The following is an 18,068-nucleotide window of genomic DNA, read 5'->3' as shown; positions in this document are numbered from 1 at the left end:
CTGAAAAAAAAAGAAATGATTAAATATTTTAAATAAAATATATGCAAAGGGACAAATACCAATAGAATGGAATACAAGTATAGTAATTTTTACATTTAAAAGGAATAAAAGAAAACCTGCTAATTACAGAGGTATAAGTTGATTGAATACATGTCACAAAATATATACTAGAATACTTAACAAAATATGGAAAATATACTCGTATAGTGAAAACATGTTATTATAATACCCAAATCGATATAGAAAAGCGATTTTAAAACTACGTTTTAGAGAAAAGAAAACAATTTAATTTAGAAACTCATCTTTTGTTTATAGATTACGAAAAAGCATTTTTATAAAGTAAAACGATTTATACTGTTTGATAGATTACAAAGAATAAATATACCTAATATTTTACTACATTCAATATTGAGTATATACAAAGATAATGAACAAAAAAAAATAAATGAATAAAAAAACGCCCGTAAAACAATTTAGAAACTAAGGAGTAAGACAAGGATGCCCTCTGTCTCCAACACTTTTTAATATTTTTATTAATATCAAATTTAAATTTAATATTAATATATTAAATTTAAATTTTAATATTAAAAAAAGGATATTAGATGAATAATGAGACCGGAACAGAGCGATTTGGTCTGTTCTAGTCAGTGCCGTCGACAGGGTGTAGCATAGAGGCAGCGTGCCTCACGGTGCGGCTTAATAAGAGTGCTCGTGTAATAAAATATATTAGCAGAAAGAAGGCTTATTGAGGGACTAATCACTTTCACAGTAGCAAATATTTACATGGAATCTTCGACAATGGACCTTGAACTGATACCAGCGAAAATTATAAAAAGAGGATCAGTTACACTGATATCTCCCCCACACGACCAAATATTTAAGGAAGAAATTCATGCGTTTAGTTCCTTATACTATCGAAATGTCAAGAAATGGAAGATAATGGAACTCTTCCATTTCTTGACGTATTAATTCTTCATTTGAAGCCAAAACAAGGAGATATGTTGATAAAGGAATACAGAAATACAAACATAAAGAAATACAGAATCGTAAAGAACAGAACCCTGGATATCTTAGCGACAACAAAAGAGGAGGAAAATCATGGTATAGTTGCATTATTTATCATCAGAACAATTGAAAATAAAGGCTTTTTTTGGCATAGGCAAAAATTACACGCACCAATTACCAGTCATAACTGCAAATACCGAAAATTTCAGATCATCTCACTTGCATGATAAGCTAAACATCCTGTATTATATTATATATTATATTAATCAATATAATCAAGATATATTACAAGATTATATATATATTACAGTATATGAATCAATATAATCAAGATATATTATATATATATTTATTATATATATAATATATATCTTATATAACCAAGATCAATATCACCAAGATATGTTATTTATTATATGAATCAATATAATCAAGATATATCATCAAGATTATACATATTACAGTATATCAATATAACCAAGGTATATTATTCATTACATTAATCAATATAATCAAGATATAATCATGATATGAATCAAGATCAATATATAATCAAGATATATAGTTATGATATGAATGATATGAATCAAGATATAATCAAAATTAATAGTCCTTATAAGGACTGGCTTAAAGGGGCGAAGCAAGAATGCTTTTCATCTTCCCCGTTATCTGTGGAGGACAGTGTAGGGATAAGGTTATTGAGCTATTAAAGCTCTGATCTGGACAGGAGGATAACAGCAATAGCCGAGCCTCAGTTAGAACTTCATTGGCTACAGCATTGCCATCCATTACCCTCCAAGGGTATTAATCACCGCATCTCACGGTCGATTCAGCCTCACCCCAAGATTAATATCCTTATTAGCTAGCTACAGCATTGCCATCCATTACCCTCCAAGGGTATTGGATTGAATGAATCAATCACCGCATCTCACGGTCGATTGATATCAATCATTCTCCTTCCCACTTCCCCAAGATTAATAGTTCTTATAAGAACTGGGCGATGGACTGAGTACTTGACTCTTTATCCCGTCATCTGAATGAAGTAAATCTGTGTGGATGGAGTGTTATTGAGCTAAAAAGCTGTAGTCATGGCTGGATAACGGCAATAGCCGAGCCTCAGTTAGAACTTCATTGGCTACAGCATTGCTATTTGTTACCCTGATTAGTAAGTAAAGGGTAAAATCTCAAAAAATCGGACGATCTCTAGGCCACTCCATAGTGGGCGAAAGACCGTCCATGTCTCAGCGTTGGTTCCACTTAGTGACGGCCGCCCCGTCCAAGCACCCCGACGGGCTCCCCGTTTAAGCAGAACCGCTCAGCGTTGGTTCCACTCAGTGTCGGCCGCCCCATCCTAGCACCCCGATGGGCTCCCCGACTCCTGAGCAGAACCGCTCAAATTCCGAGGAAAATAATTCACCGACAAGAACCCCTCAGCGGGCCCTGCCGGAGAACACCTTCCCCGGAGACTCAAGGTGCTCCCTTAAGGCAAAAACCCTAAGGGAGCGAACTCAAAAACTCACACCCAGGATAACAGCAACAGCCGAACCTCAGTTTACTTCCTCGGTTCAGCATTGCCATTTGTTACCCTGATTAGTAAGTAAAGGGTAAAATCTCAAAAAATCGGACGATCTCTAGGCCACTCCATAGTGGGCGAAAGACCGTCCATGTCTCAGCGTTGGTTCCACTCATTGACGGCCGCCCCGTCCAAGCACCCCGACGGGCTCCCCGTTTAAGCAGAACCGCTCAGCGTTGGTTCCACTCAGTGTCGGCCGCCCCATCCTAGCACCCCGACTCCTGAGCAGAACCGCTCAAATTCCGATTCCGAGGAAAATAATTCACCGACAAGACCCCTCAGCGGGCCCTGCCGGAGAACACCTTCCCCGGAGACTCAAGGTGCTCCCTTAAGGCAAAAACCCTAAGGGAGCGAACTCAAAAACTCACACCCAGGATAACAGCAACAGCCGAACCTCAGTTTACTTCCTCGGTTCAGCATTGCTAATTGTTACCCTGGAAGTCCTAAAAAGGACTTTTTTATCCCAAGATTAATATTATAGTGTTGTGTCTAATTGTAATATCATGACATGAAATATTTAAAGGTGTACTTAAGATTTTTAAATTTATTTATATGTAATCTGAAAAAATCCTAATGTTTAAGCTCAGTATTAGTTATGTTTTTATTTTAAATATAAAAATATAATATATTTGTTGATAAATATTTATTATTTTTATCGTAAGTACTCAATGATATCGTATTCATCTGAAGCTACTAGATAGACCTTCCTTGTAGAGCAGTATTTCCCAACGTGTTTTGGATCATGCCCCACCTCAACGCCTCAAAGATTTTGATGTCCCCCCCCCTCGCCGACAATGAGGAGTGTTTTGAGTATATCAGTGATGAATGCAACATCAGCAGTGTTTCTCAACATGGGACGTACGCCCCAAGTTGAGAAACACTGCTATAGAGTTAATAAATACAGAGATAATGGTAAGATAGTACTAGGAAAGCTCTCCCTTCTTTAATTTTGAATCCTTTATGACTGATATATCATATAATCTAGCTAACCAAATAAAAGGATATTAAACTTCCATTAATCTTTCATAGCCAAGGTATAATTTCTATTTATTTTGTACATTTTTACATTCATTACTTGAAAATAGAACAGTGATGAAATAATTACAAAATATACAATTCCCTGTAAAGTAAAGCTATATTTAAGAAATTTCATTAATATTTATTCATTTAAAAACGTCTGAACTTCGATTTGGTTCAGTCTTTCTACTACATTCTCACGAGATTCGGTTTAAAATTTTTCGTTTCTATGGAAACCGAACTCCTTATTGAGACCCACTTTCCCATTTGCCTGCGAAGTGATTTCGTGGAAGTTGGTAGTGGCGTTTCTTATTTCTTCGCATTCAGATCGTCCGAAGTCCGAAGGTCAAATGAAAGCGTGCCCTATATGCAAGGTCCGGTGTTGATTTGCTTTTCGATTTTTCACGTTCACTTGCCTTCCCGTAGTTGAGATTTCTTATTTTCTCCTTCCCATAACTACATAAAAAAAAAGTACAAACGTTCTTCCGATAGGAAAAATTCCATCGAGGATACGATTCAAGGAAGGTATTTGGCTGCTCGATATTCACATATTGGCCGTGACAATATTGGTTGCTACGTCATGACTGTTTGGCGGTCGACCGAGAAAAAGTATTCGGTGAAAATTTATAGAAATATATTCTGAATTCACTTTTTTTGGTATTTGATTCCGAAGTTGCTGCATAACAACTCTGCATATGTTCAATACTTGTTAATGCTAATTGTTAATGAACAATCGCAATCCGTTGATGATAACTTGATAACCTTGTACACGCGATCAGCTAGCTGATCTTGTACACGCGATACGTGTTTCACTCACGTTCGATACTATTTTATTTGTAATTATTCTAGTCAGTTTTTATTCTTGTCAGTTTTGCAGTTACGCATAATTGTGAGAATGTTTAAACCTATATGTAAGTACCCTGAAGAAGCCAACAAATGAGTGTGGCGAAACTAGTTGGTTCAGTTAATTAATAATTGATCAACACTTGATCGGTTAACCAAATATTATTATTTACTAATTTATGATGAAGAAAATAACCTTCATGATGAATCACTATTTTAATTTTAATGTTGAAAGGAATTCTGAACTAATCATTAAAAACAAAACTTAATCACTGCTGTAATACTATAAAAACAAAACTTAATCACTGCTGTAATACTACAAGGAGCGCTGATAAACACGTCTCAACAAAAATAGAATTCTCGCAATCTGTTGATTCTTATAGTCCTTATAAGTAAGGACTGGCTTAAAGGGGCGAAGCAAGAATGCTTTTCATCTTCCCCGTTATCTGTAGAGGACAGTGTAGGGATAAGGTGTTGTTGGCTTTAAAGCTCTGAACATGGCAGGAGGATAGCAGCAATAGCCAAGCCTCAGTTAGAACTTCATTAGCTGCAGCATTGCTATCCATTACCCTCCAAAAGTATGGTCGGAATGACCTCTGGTAAAGTCATCCAATCTGTTGATGAACAGAACAAATTTCTTTAATAAACCAAATATTTAAAAAACTATTTGGTGTAGGAAGTTAAACGTAGATTATTCAGTGGATCTTGAAAATTAAAAATGATCATTGGAGTTTAAGTAAAAATAGTAAGATACATTTTTATTATTATAAAATTTTAAGATTTTTTTGAAATACAATGTCTGTATGCTGTCATTTTGAAAATATTTATGAAATTTTATCGTCTAGAACAGAGGTTCAACTGTAGTATTATGAATCTGGAAAGAAGCAAGGTGACTAACCACAAAAAAAAGAGGCTAAAATATTACTTTAAAAACTCGTCCGTAAAAACCATTTCATAAGATTTTTTGTTTACACACTTTCTAGAAATGCTTCAAATTAAGTGTACACTTAGAACAACTTGCGAAGAAGTCCGATAACTTTTCTTAGTAAGGGAAAAGAAAGTCAAGAAGCCATTTTATGTACAGATAACCACTTCAAGCATTCAGCGTAATGCCAGTAGTGGGCTTGAAGACATAAACTGTTTACTGGAAAGCGGAAATTCACTGATATTCACAAGAGATAGCTGGCCGAAGCCCATCTCGGATTTTAAACGGTGTTACGTAAAGTCCGGCATACAACTGCCGCCATCTAGTGGTCACTAACCCTAACGCAATATAGTACTGTCTGACATTCTAAAAAACCACACTAAATTCAAAATCTGCTAGTCTTAGAATATTGTTCATGCTTTTGTGGGATTAAACCCGAGTTTCGGGTTTAATCCCACAAAATCCCAGTAGAAGTAGAATTAGAAACCTCGACTACGTAAAACTTTCACATTAATAAATTTAAGGATTATTATCTTTTTATCATTTTACAGGATAATGTCATCTACTTAAAGTAAGAAAGTATAAATATCTCCAAGGTATCTTTTTACTCACGAACCTCTGCTTTTCTATTCCACAAACCGACCACGAAGAACGCACACAATTAAGCATGCACTGGTCCCATAATCTTAGTTATTTCATTCTATCTTTTATATTTGTGTCTCCATCTTCCTCTCTAGTTATACGCTACGTGTCTTGATTGATGGTTTGAGCTTCTCCTCAGATTTCTCCACATATGCTGGAGTATTCACTTGCATCCACTCTTGTTTCCTTCTATAAGTAAATAACTTTCTTACACCAACGTCAAATCCTATCCAGAGTGTTTATAGGTGATGATCCACTTTCTTCATTCGATAAACATCGCAAGGATCAGTGCTGGGAACTTCAACGTTACCGAAACACAGTCTGGATTCATTTCTCATAACAAAGATATCAACATTTACTTTTCCTTATCCTTGATGTTATCCAGATTCCCAAACCTGATCAGATTTCTCTTCTTGGGTTAATCTCTAGCCCTTTCTGGTACAAATATGTCAGTCATCGCATACTCAGTATCCAATAAATTAGACTACGTGCCTTTTTTTCTCTTCTCGCTACAGTCACTACTTTTCGCTTTTATCCCTACAAAAACTGTATAAATTCAAAATCTGCTAGTCTTGGAATATTGGTCATACTTTTGGTTTGATGCATCTAAAATCTAAGAATGCTTGATGCTATTAAGAAGAAGACAATCTAATTAAATGATGACTTCCTTCTATCACGGATTAACTCTGGTCCCTCTCTTATGTTTCTGCTTTATGTCACTGCTAGGGGTATTTTTATGGACAATGTTAATAAACAAACAGATGCTGGTCCATTGACTATCCCAGGCATTTTTTATTTCTTGGATAAGACATGTTTCACTACATCCTCCCTAAATAGTATAACAGCTGTTCGAAATACAAATGAACAGATTTCTTCTTACCACCTTGCCTCCACACACACATACCACCTTGATGTGATCGATGCTTGATGTGAGGAAGAATCACAAACTTTGTCTTACACACCTGATTAAACTTCAAAACACTTCCCACGCAACCCTTCAATTATACTTAACCAGTGCATCGCTCGTTGTAAAATTCTCATTATACGTGTACTATACGTTCTCTATAAGGTTGCATTTACACTACTTCCTTTGTACTTTTCATCACGTGCCTTTACCACACCCACAAAACTCTACAGACCATTGTTATATTCACATAATTTCTGAACTGTATGTCAAAGTAAAAATCTGATCCCAACCGCCATCTCCAGATTCTCCTCCAAATTTTTTCTCATTCTCATGAGTATGAGAAAAATACTCTATAATTCTTACATTAAAGAAAAATACTGAATATTATCTACTGCAACTCTTTTTCACATTTTTTTTGGTTTCTAATGTTTTAAAAATGCACTCCAAATGTCATTTTCCATAACCATGCATAATGAAAATTATAAACTAATATTTATGGAGTTTATTTTGAACGTATTGCAATAAATATTTTTTTTTTGCTAGATGGGTGAAGCAAGAATGCTTTCATATTCCCCGTTTTCTGTAAAGAAAATGTATGGATACGGTAATATAGAGCTATAAGCTCTGATCATGGCAGGAGGGTAACAGTAATAGCCGAGCCTCAGTTCAAACTTCATTGGCTACAGCATTGGCACACATTATCCTCCCTGGGTATCCATTTTAGTCGCATCGTACGACATGCATGGGCTACAGTGGGGCTGTTCTTATCCCTCCCGCCATACGGTGCCCAATAACTTTTTTTTTTTGCCAGATGAGCAAAGCAAGAATGCTTTTCATATTCTCCGTTATCTGTAGAGAACGATGTAAGGATAGGGTGTTATTGAGCTATGAACTCTGATCATGGCAGGAGAGTAACAGTAATAGTCAAGCGTCAGTTAGAACTTCATTGGCTACTGCACTGCCATCCATTACACTCCCTGGGTACCAATTTTAGTCGCCTAATACTACATGCATGGGCTACAGTGGGTCTGGAATGTAAGTAAAGCCCTTTCTAAAAATTAAGACGATCCCCGGACCGCTCCATACAAGTGGCCGAAAGATCGTGCAACTCAGCGTTGGTTCCACTCAGTGACGGCCCCTCACCACCACTAAGCAGAAAAGCTCATATTTCAGGGAAAAGCATCCACCGACAAGGCCCCTAACGGACCACGCCCTCTCCCAGAGACTCCAGATGCTATCTCAGGGAAATCCCCGAAATCTAAGCAAAATTTCGGAAGAAACTTGAGAGAGCGAAACTCTGTTCCCCATTTTAGTCGCCTCGTACGACATGTATGTGCTGCAGTGAAGCGATTTTTAAGTAAAGCACTGTTTAAAAAGAGCAGAGCCGCTTATATTTCAGGGAAAGGCGTCTACCGACAAGGCCCCACACACGCCACGCCAGAGAACACCCTCCCAGGAGACTCAAAATGCCCTCTCAAGGAACCTCCCGGAAATCTACCCCCCCCCGACGTGGGAGCAAAATTCCGGAAGAAACCTAAAGGAGCGCAACTCTGCGTCCATTTTAGTCACCTTTCATACATGGGTTGCAGGTGGCAGTGGCGTTATTCTTAGCCCGGCTACTACACAGGTTGCAATAAATTACAATAAATATGTATCGCTATACGATGCTAATATAGTTTTTGGTCTTCTATATTTAAATATGTCCGTTGGCTCGTTTGCTGCAGCTTGTTGAACCAAATCGTTGGGATGTGTGGACGTCTTTAGAAAAAATTTGGAAGCTAAGGATTGTAGATAAGAGAGAATATAGGGAATATTTGTGTCTCTGTGGAGTTGGCTGTTTCTAACATACCACGGGGCGTTCAAAATCATTCTCAAGCACTTGTTCTGCACTCGCTGGATCTTAATAATGTTAGTATTAGAGGTGTGGCTCCAGGCTGGAGAGGCATAGGTGATTATAGGACGAATCGACATCTGGTATAGCTGCAATTTGATTCTTTTGCTGAGTTTGCTATTTCTATTAATTAGCGGGTAGATCTGAGCTATGGCTTTAGATGCTTTTGCACATGCAGACTTGATATATTGGTTGAAAGATAGCTTTTTGTCGAGAATCACACCCAGGTAATTTGTTTCTTTCTGCCAGGGAATTTAGTATTGAATAGTAACACATCTCCAGCAGGAGACATTGGCCTTTTTGAGAAGAGAACCGCTGAGCTTTTCAGGGGATTGACTTCCAATCTCCACTTAGAGAACCAACCCTCCAGCTTTAGAAGATTTTCTTGAAGCTTTCTAGTAACGAAGTGGGGTCTGAGAGATCTGGTTAGTATTGCCGTATCGTCCGCATACAGTGCTAAAATGGAAGTCATCGGATTGTGTGGGATGTCTCACATGTATACAGAAAACAGCAATGGAGCCAGTAGAGATCCCTGCGGCACTCCAGCAAAGATATGGCGCTGGGACGATGTAGAACCGTTAATTTTAACTTGCATTGATCTATTCTGAAGATATGAACGGATTAGATGAACCATTTTTAGTGAGATACCGGCTGAGATAAGTTTGTGCAGGAGTCCAAAATGCCAGATTTTGTCAAATGCTTTAGATGGGTCTAGGAATACCGCACCTGTGCACTGGCGCCAGTTGTAGCTGGTGGTGATATATTCCACAATTCTGTGGGTTTGCTGGGTAGTACTATGGTGTTGTCGAAATCCAAACTGTTCTTTAGGGAGGATGTCTAGGTCATTTACTGAGGTTTGGAGTCGTGAGAGGATGACCTTCTCTGCAACCTTACCCAGATTGGAGATGAGACTGATTGGACGATAATTCTGCGGTAAGTGTGGGTCTTTGCCTGGCTTATGTATAGGAATCACATCAGCCATTTTCCAGGTGGAAGGAAAATAGTGAAGTCTTAAGATTGCATTTATTATATTGGTCAGATGCACTATAGCTTTTCGAGGTAGCAGCTTGATCACCCTGTTTGAGATGCTGTCTGGTCCAGGAGCTTTATTGTTTTTAAGTTTTTTAATAATATCATATAATTCAACAGGTAATGCGGGTGCAATATGATCGGCACTGGTGTCCGGGAGGTTTAGTGCATGCCTAACCTGTCTGTGAATTTTGTACAGATGATTGAAATCAATGTTGTTATAAGAAGGTTTGCACTGATCCTCAAGATTTTTAAGTATGGCTTCTGCCTTATCTGCATCTGTGTGGACTAGGCCCTGGTTTGAGATTATAGGGGGGAGGGATCTGGTTTTATTTTTGATATTTCTCAGTAGGCCCCCAGATAGAGTGATCAATAGGTGAGATAGAGGCTAACTTTTTATCCCAGACTTCGTTTCTATGTGTTTTAAGTGCATCTCTTACTGCTCCATTCAATCTGTTAAGCACTGTCTTATCCTGAGGTGCGCGAGTGTTATGAAATCTCTTCCTAGCTCTGCTCTTCTCTCTGATCAGGTCCATAATGTCCTCAGGCAAACGATCAGGCTTGGGAACAGGTTTCTGGTAGGATGCAACCATTATAGCGGACTTAATCTGTTGGGTGAAGCTAGTCACTGCAGATTCCACATCTTCTGGTGTGCATATGGGAGGGACGGGTCCTATTTGATCCCGAAGTGCTTTAGACAATCTCTCCCACGATATGCCTGAATGAGAAGGAGGAGGCAGGCATTCTTGCTCACCCAATTGCAGTAGAATTGGATTGTGATCCGACGACAGCTCGTTTAGTGATGTAAGGCTGTACTGTAGTTTAATGTCTTGCAGGATGGCTATATCCAGGATATCAGCAGTGCCAGATGTACTGAGATGAGACAATAAATATTATTTATTATTAACACCAATATTTGATATTATAAAATTATATTAGAAAAAAAATGGTGTTCTCAATAATCTAAAAACTGTTAAGAAGTTTAGAAATTTTTTCTTATTTTAGAAATTAAAAGTAAATAAATTAAAATCATTAATCAAAATATTAAAAAGAAAATAATTTAGATTTAATATTTAGAAATTAGAATTTAGATTATTAAAGGAAGAGAAAATAGGGGAAAACCAATTTGTAGAAATCTGTAGATATTCCCGCACAATCGCCGGTACTTAAATTCATTTCAGCTAATGTTTTAATGAACAGATAATGAGAATCGGACTGAAAACCACCGCCATCTCGTATTCATAATTCTAATATACTATTATTGTAAATTTTGTGTGCTTTATGATGATTTTCTTTAAGGAACTTACAATAAAATAAACAAGAAAACTGACCTAAACATAGTTGAAAAATCAACAAAATGTTCCTGGACAGTGAGTAAAATGGATCCTACAAAAAATAATATTTATTTTTACATTATTTTCTAAAGAAATAGTGCATATAAATAAAAAAAATGAAATACCTGTTTGAAATATTGAATAATTTAAAAATAGTAATTTAAAACGAAAGTAAGTATTGCACCTCTTTTTATATTGAATCGCAATTTATCTCTTGAAAAAAAAACTAAAGCAGTCATTGCTGGAATCATGAAGTGTTTCGCCAGTGTCGACTTCTTCAGGTGAGATATAAAAAACATAAGATACATAAAAATAACAATAACAAGGTAAAAAACGTGGACCTTCCAGCTTAATAAAAAGCAGAATAGCAACAGTCAAATTTGAATAGGTGACCGCGTGCTACCGTTGGCATGAGTCGAATGTGTGCGACAGCTAATTTTAGAGCGCCAGTACTGGATTACTGCGCTATGGGAATCAGGCAAATTGTAGCTTAGATTGTTGTTCAAGTATGAAGGGTACAGAACTATTTCTTTTGATTCGATAATTCTTCTTTCAAATTCATCCTTGCATATATATAAATTAGTAGTGCGTTCCCAATCAACTTGGTGTGGCCGTTCTTGAAGGTTAAAGTTTGCCGAGAAGAGGACATGACCGGAAAGGGCGCTCGCTCGTGTTCTACTGTAGGAGATGTCACGTCTATGTTCCTCAAGACGAAGTGAAACAGATTTATCTGTCTGGCCAAAATAAGGTCGACCACAGTCGCACAAACCTTTATAAACATCAGGAAAATGCAGTTGGTTGTGTTTTGGTTTTGGTCGACTCAGAAAAGAACGAAGTTTTGGCAGAGAGTATATTGTAGTGTATATTTGAAGAAATTCAACATAGGCCGTCTTTATGTTGAATTTCTTCAAAACTTAGCTAGTTTTGGGGTAAGAGAGCTGATAAATGGTAACTATATATGAGTGATAGGGTTGGAATCATCTTCTTGTCGAGGATGTTGGCGTGGACTCAAACGTTTAGTGATGTTACGAGACGAATATCCATTATTTAAGAAGGTGTTTGTCAGGAAGTTAAGCTCTGTTTGTAGGTCTTCTTCTGTGGAAGTGAGACATCTTGCTCGATGGGCGAGGGTGGAGATGATGCTCAGTTTCTGAGGTGGGAAGTGATGAGAAGAACCATGTAAATATCTATCAGTGTGGGTGGTTTTTCGAAAAATTGAAAATTTAAGACAGTCAGGTAATCTGTTGATCTTCAGATCCAAGAAGGAGAGAATGCCGTTAATCTCTAGTTCTGATGTGAATTTATTGTTCTGATGTTGGTTATTTAAATGGTTTAGAAAGTTTTGCAGTTCGTCTAAACTATGTCCCCAGATAAGGAAGACGTCATCAATGTAGCGTGACCACAGTTTAGGTTTCAAAGTAGCTGAGGAAATAGCTTTCTCCTCAAAATCTTCTAGAAAAATGTTAGCTAAGACTGGGGATAGAGGGCTGCCCATAGCTAAACCGCTAGTTTGTTTGTATATTTTATCTTCGTAGCAGAAATAGCCGGAATTGATGTAGTGAGTTAGAAGACCAAACATTTTTTAGAAACCTTGTCCTTAAGAAGAGTCAGAACTTCATTTGTAGGTACATTCGTAAACAGAGATACGATGTCAAAACTCACCATTCTGTCAGAGTCTAACAGATTCAAATTTTTTATTTTTGAGATGAAATCTTCAGAGTTTTTGATGAAGGAGGAGGAATTGCCAACTAAATGTTTTAAAGAAGCTGCAAGATATTTAGACAGATTGTACGTAAGTGAGTCAATCCCTTCCACAATAGATCTTATAGGTCTTAAATCCTAATTTCAATAATATTTATCTACCTTCTGACGAGGTTAATGTACATCTTATCAAGGATTATGAAAAAACTCTGGTAAAAATTGGACTTTTTATTAATAGGTTAGTTTTTCTAAAAAGATGCAAATTTCACTCTGTCATCCCAAAGTTTTTAGATTTATTATGTGTGTGTGTGTAGAAATGTAGGCAACTCCAGAAGGAATTCTCAGAAACGAATGTCACCCTGTTTCATTTCTTTGAACCACAAAAGACAACCCTAAATCAGGAGGACATCCATTTATTAATGAACTATAAACAGATGGCTTTGATTTGATGTGCTTGACAGGGCGTAGAGATGATTTGTTGTTCTGAACGAATGCGAAGAGTATTTAACAACAGTATGACGAACCAAAGTGGAATCGCTTTTCATCTATCTATATATATTCTACTATATTCATTCGTCTTCCATTAGGGAAGGCGACTTTTGATGAAATTTATCATTTGGGAACTTCGGAATTTAAGTTATTTCAAATTTTCTTTAGATCGATCGACAATCTTTAGTACTTGAATAAGAGTGCGCGGCCTGGTTCACCGAATGACTGATGTTATTCGTATGCATTTTATTAAACTTGAATTTAAAAATAGTTACATATAATTATTACTTTGATTTTATCAATTGACAGCTTAAACGATGTTCCATATACGGATTGTTATATTTTCTGAGGATGGCAGGACGGGCCTTTTTTTTTCTTTTTTCAGAGGGATCTCTACGGGCCTAGTAACTCCCTTTACAAAACCTTCAATATATTGTAGGTATGTGATAAGAATGTCATTAGCAACAAGAATTCCATTCTTTGTCACATTTATTGTTAATCATTATTTAAGAGTTTGTCTTGTATCGACCCCAAGGAATTGTATCTAACTATGAGACGTGTATGTGTGTGTGTGTGTGTGTTAAGAGAGAAACCATTCATTTTTGTTTTTTACTTTCTGATAAGACAGCTTTGGAATCCTCATACTGTTTCATATCATCTTTGTATTTATTATTTGTTAACTAATCACGAAGATACTGGCCTAAAATAAATTCTGAGGCGATTTACTTTATCATTTTTAGCTAGTATCCCCCTCACGTGATTCCGTTTCTTTATTTGTTTACTTATTCCACTTCCCCCTGCAACGTGTTGAATATCTGGGCTGTTCTATCTGACTTTCCCCTCTACAGTTCCAATCACCTCTTGATTCAAAGAAAAACGCTGACCAGCGAGGAAACGTTTTAGTTTTGGGGTGAGATAGAAGTCAAAGGGAGCCAAATCTGGTGTATAGATGGATGTTCCAACAATTCATAGTGTATATCCCTTAATTTCCCATTGCCAAAAGGCCTTTGTGGGCAGGTGCATTGCCCTCATGAAAGATGATTTTTTATTCTGCAAACCGGGATTTTTCTCATGATGTTTTTCGTCTAGTCAGGTTAAAACATCGAAGTATTATTCCTGTTATTGTTTTACCCTTTTCGAGATAATTAATAAACAAAATGCCTTTTTTATCCTAAAACACCGATGTCATGACCTTTCCTGATGATGGAACCGACTTTGTCTTCTTTGGCAGTAAACAGCCGGAATCTGATCACTGTGTTTGACTGTTGTTTGGATTTTGGTCTGTAATGGTGAATCCAAGTCTCATCCATAGTAATAAATCGACGCACAAAATCGGTTTTATTCTTGTTAAAACGCTCCAAGCACTGTTCAGTGATTTTCATGCGAGTGCGTTTTTGATCTGCGCGGCGCCATCTTGCGCAAAGCTTTTTATTTTTGCAATTCTTCATGCAACATGAATCCTACACGTTCTTTTGAAATGCCTATAATCTCAGCAATTTCACGCACTTTGACTCGCTGGTCATCCAATAACATATCCTTCACTTATCAATGATTTTGGATGTTGTTACACTTTTTGGACGTCCTTCACATGGATCATCTTCAAGGCTGGTACGGCCACGTTTAAACTTAGCAGTCCATTTCTTAATTGTCGAAAACGAAGGAGAAGAGTGCCCATAAACTTTTATGAACTTCGAATGAATTTTTTGCTTTTGGCGTTAAACCTTCTTTTGCAAAGAATTTTGTAACGTACGATACTCAATTTTATCCATTTCAAGGGATAATACAGACAACACTTGCTTCAGACAGCTGTATAAAACAAACTACTTGATAGAATGACTTACAACTTTAGACGGATGCTTATGACAGATATACTAACGAACAACAAATCTTGTCTCTTTAGTGTTACCATCTATTGTAGAGGCCAAGAGCGTTTTAGACCACTCTCGTAAGATCGGGAAGAAACGATATATTAATGGATATATAGCACGTAAGCATTCCATTTATAATATAAACAAAATAATTTGAGACTTAACACTATCAAAGGAATATTCGAATAACAGACTTAAAGAATTTCTTTTTTTTGTTTTGTCTACTAGAATGATTTGTACAATATGAAACATTTTTTTAGAAAAATGAATTGAAGAAAGATAAAAAATATAAATACATATTCACAGTCAATGTACCAAAATACTTAAAAAGGTAGTAGTTGAAAAAAACTTCTGTTATGTAGTCTTGTATATTAAACATCAACAATTTTGATTCCGATGAAAACAAAATTCATTCTAGAAAATTAACAGAAAGATATGTAGTGAGAAATACACGTTTGGATTTTAAATTAGATCACTAAATTATAACGCCAGCAGCTTTAATTTCACATAAATAACATATTAAAATTAAGTAAATTATAAATGCAGTCATATTTTATAGCCAAATATAGAAATAAATTAAGAAATATTTTGAAATTTTAGAGAGTGCTTATCAGAATACCATATTTACTAGAATATAACTCACACTTTTTTCTCCAAAATTGAAGTTAAAAAATCGTTGTGCAAGGATTTTCGGAAACTCAAGTTTTTCAGGAAAAAAAACAAGCTAAATAGACATTTATAAATAAACTGTCAGTATAATTTATAATTGCGCACATTATTTATAAAAAAAAGTGCATTTAAATGCTAATTATCAACGTTATTTACACGATCAGCCGCTCACTTTCATTACGCGATATATTTGAATATTTTATCGACAATGCTTCTGTAATTAAATGAATTATTTCTGGGAAATCATGTCGCAAGCTCGCACAATCCAGTTGCCCAACAGTTCTAACGATAGTCTATTAATTTTAATCCACCCTCACACAATCCAAGATCGTAAAATGTCAATGCCCTCACGCCCACATTTGCTTTACTGGTTGTTTCCATCTCTATGCATATGATTGATGAGGTATTATTTAACACACACACACACACACACACACACACACACACACACACACACACACACACACACACACACACACACACACACACACACACACACACACACACACACACACACACACACACACACGGATTAGAGTCATGAATATCGCCCTAGGAGATGCAGCAGAGGGGTGGTGAACAGGATGCATTAATACGCCGGAAACCCCTCATTAGGAGGGGACTCAACCCGTCCTAGACAGATGAGAAGGATAGGATAAAAAATACGGTATAACTTTCGGAATTGTGGTTGGCTTTGTATTCACCACTTAAATATTTCTTTAAGATTTTTTAATATATCAAATAAACTATAGTTGGATCTATAATATTATCTAAAATATTTTTCGCTTATGTACTTGAATGCATTGAATAACTCCATATTTTAGCAATTACCTTATGTACCTATTTAAAATTCACTTACTACGAATTTAATTATTTCAGTGCTCATTAACTTGATATTATTCCCCGTATGGTTGCCGGGATAAGAATAGCACCAATGTAGCTAATGCACGTCGTACGAGGCGACTAAAATTGGTACCCTTGGAGGGTAATGGATGGCAATGCTGTAGCCAATGAAGTTCTAACTGAGGCTCAGCTATTGCTGTTACCCTCCTGCCATGACCAGAGCTTTACTTTATAGCTCAATAACACCTTTGCCTTACACTGTCCTCTACAGACAACGGGGAATATGAAAAGCAATATTGCTTCGCCCCTTTAAGCCAGTCCTTATAAGGACTATAACTTGATATTAGGGGAGGGATGGGAGCCAAAAGTCCTTTTTAGGACTTCCAAGGTAACAAATGGCAATGCTGTAGCCAATGAAGTTTTAACTGAGGTTCAGCTATTGCCGTTACCCAGCCATGACTAGAGCTTTTTAGCTCGATAACACCCCATCCACACAGATTTTCTTCATTCAGATGACGGGATAAAGACTCAAGGACTCAGTCCATAGCCCAGCTTTTAAGAACTTGATATTACAAGAATGAAGAATCAATCGACCGTGAAATGTGGTGATTGATTAATACCCTTGGAGGGTAATGGATGGCAATGCTGTACCAATGAAGTTTAACTGAGGTTCAGCTGTTGCTGTTACCCCCCCTTGGGCGATGAGTTTTTGAGTTCGCTCTCTTGAGGTTTTTGCCTTAAGGGAGCAATTTGAGTCTCCGGGGAAAGTGTTCTCTGGCACGGCCCGGTGAGGGGCTTTGTCGGTGAATTATTTTCTCCGGAATTTGAGCGGTTCTGCTCGGTGGTCGGGGAGCTGTCACTGAGTGGAACCAACGCTGAGACACGGTCTTTCGCCCACTATAGAGTGGCCTAGAGATCGTCCGATTTTTTGAGATTTCACCTTTACTTAAACAGTCGGTGATTGATTTTATACCCTTGGAGGTAATGAATGGCAATGCTGAACCAATGAAGTTTAACTGAGGTTCGGCTGTTGCTGTTACCCCCTTGGGTGATGAGTTTCGAGAGTTTGCTCTCTCTTGAGGTTTTTGCCTTAAGGGAGCAATTTGAGTCTCCGGGGCAAGTGTTCTCCGGCACGGCACGGTGAGGGGCTTTGTTGGTGAATTATTTTCTTCGGAATTTGAGCGGTTCTGCTCGGTGGTGGGTTTCACTGAGTGGAACCAACGCGGAGATTTGGACGGTCTTTCGCCCACTATGGAGTGGCCTAGAGATCGTCCGATTTTTTGAGATATCACCTTTACTTAAACAGTCGGTGATTGATTCATTAATACCCTT

Source organism: Typopeltis vanoorti, chromosome 9, assembly GCF_054136105.1.
Source record: "Typopeltis vanoorti isolate ZY-2024b chromosome 9, IOZ_Tvanoo_1.0, whole genome shotgun sequence".
NCBI lineage: Eukaryota > Metazoa > Arthropoda > Arachnida > Uropygi > Thelyphonidae > Typopeltis > Typopeltis vanoorti.
This window is presented reverse-complemented; position numbering follows the sequence as displayed.